Source organism: Egretta garzetta, unplaced genomic scaffold (genome assembly GCF_000687185.1).
Source record: "Egretta garzetta isolate BGI_Z169 unplaced genomic scaffold, ASM68718v1 scaffold474, whole genome shotgun sequence".
Classification (NCBI taxonomy): Eukaryota; Metazoa; Chordata; class Aves; order Pelecaniformes; family Ardeidae; genus Egretta; species Egretta garzetta.
The window spans coordinates 162,980-165,091 of NW_009259524.1; positions in this window are offsets into that span (position 1 = coordinate 162,980).

Consider the following 2,112-nt stretch of genomic DNA (forward strand, 5'->3'; position numbering starts at 1 on the left):
CAGAGCACTTAACTTTCTACATATTAAAATGGTAGTTATGATAAACAAGGCGAGAAGTATAGCACCAAAATGGGTTTCAGCCACAGGAATTACAGAATTTGAAGACAAAAGTGTATATTTAAGTAGCTCGTACCAGAAACCTTCACTGCTTTTGTCCTCTATTTCCTTCCCTAGGTCAGAAAAAGCCTCTGCATATGCATATGGTCTTGTTCTGACAAGCTCTTAAGGATAAATGCTTATTGAAAGCTTTTTCTGAAACAGGTATTTCTTGCATAACACTCTCAGTACAGGAGCTGTGTTATGATACCCAAGCGCTGCTTCTTTCCAGATCTGACCACCTTAGTCCAGCTCTCTCCTCTTCTGTCTTTTAAGTTTTCCCTTCCCAAGGTGCCCAGGAAAGGTGTCGTTTTGCCAGATTGAGGCATCCTTGGAATTGGTAACGATGGTCTGTAAGACCTCTCCAGCAGCGCTCGCTGTGCTAACCTGCCCCATCATCTTCCCACTAACACATACATTTACACATTTATGGGTATATTTATGAGAAAGAGCAGTTTATTATTCACATCCAGCCTCACACCTAGCTTTTTTGCTAAGCTAAAGGTGCTGGAGATGGTCCTGTTTGAAACAACCTATGGGTCCCTAGGTGGAGGCTGGGAAACAGGCACTGTTTTCCACAAGCAGCTCACAGAACAGCCATCTTCAGGGGAGCTGCCCCTGGACTGTCCAGACCCACAGCTTCAGGGTCGAAGCTTGACCTACAGCTCCCACAAGCCATCCTGCTGCTTCTGCACCCAAACAAAAAGTGTTTTTGCAGAGGCGAGACCATTTATTTGAGAAAACTGCCTATGTCCAGTCTTTTCCCGATTACTGCAGTTCCTTCAATCACAGCTTTTCCCCCTTTCCCTCTAGATTTTGACTCCTCAAACTAGAGCCTGGTGCTTACTCTGCTTTATTCTAAAGTTACGGCAGTGTTGTTTGCCAGCGCCTACAAGAATTTGGGGTTGGTACAGCCAGTATCCGGGCTTTCTTTAGAGGTTTATTCTGAGCAGATTTCAGAATTGTTCACGGATCCAGCCTTAGAAAAGGCAATTTGTCTTCATCACCAAGAAAGAAAACATACCATGAACTAATTAACAGTGATGAGTTTTGCTGCCTCATACTTTCACATCAGAGTGGGACACCTGGGATGAGACCTGTGTATACACATGGCATTGCACCAATTTACACCAGCTGAAGCCTGGCCCAGGCTGCAGAAGGAAGACAATAGCAAGTAGAGACAACTTAGCACTTAAGGCAAGAAAAGTGTCATGAAACTGCTCTAAACCCAGATAGTTTAACAATCCCTGGCAGCATCTGCTTGCCCCAATACCCAGTCCAACTCACACAGCTGATAACCCACCACAAAACAGCACCAGGGATGACATTCCTTCAGGAGTCTGATGGCTAGATATAGCCCTGGCAATGCAACTGATAGGACTACAGGGCCCTCCAAATTTGAGAGCAACAAAGAGAACATATTTCTTCTGCTTCTGGACATCCCCCCCCCCCCATCATCCTTAAATGAGTACGCTCTGTTCCGCAATCCTTCCAAAAGCAGAAATGCAGCCCTGCCCAGTGCCAGAGCAATTTTGGGGAAGCTCTGCACCGCACTAACCATTTAAGGTCAAACAGCTCATTAGCCAACCCAAACTAGTGCTCAGAGAAGGCTCAGCTCACAGCTAAGCATGGTTAAATGCCACAATAGATGCCTTAATAAGCACACAAGCATTTCTGGAGATAGCCTGGCTGGATGAGCAACACTCAGCACTGCCAGCATCTCAGAAGCTGGGCTGCTGTGGGCTCCACACACAGGCGCTGAGCACATGCTCCTTACGCTGGCTGCTGAGGGTGCATTCCCACTCCATCTCCTTCCAACACCCTCATCAGCTGCGCATCTTTCCCCAGCCATCTGCGACCGAGCAAGAAGCACTTTTCTCGACCTGGCCACCCTCAGCCCCTGGGGACCCGAGCGCTATCGGCTGGAGAGAGTACACGGCTGCACACAGCGCGGGAAGGGCGGGCGGCTCGGCAGGCGCCAAGTGCGCGGCCCCTTCCCCATCCCCTCCAGCGCCC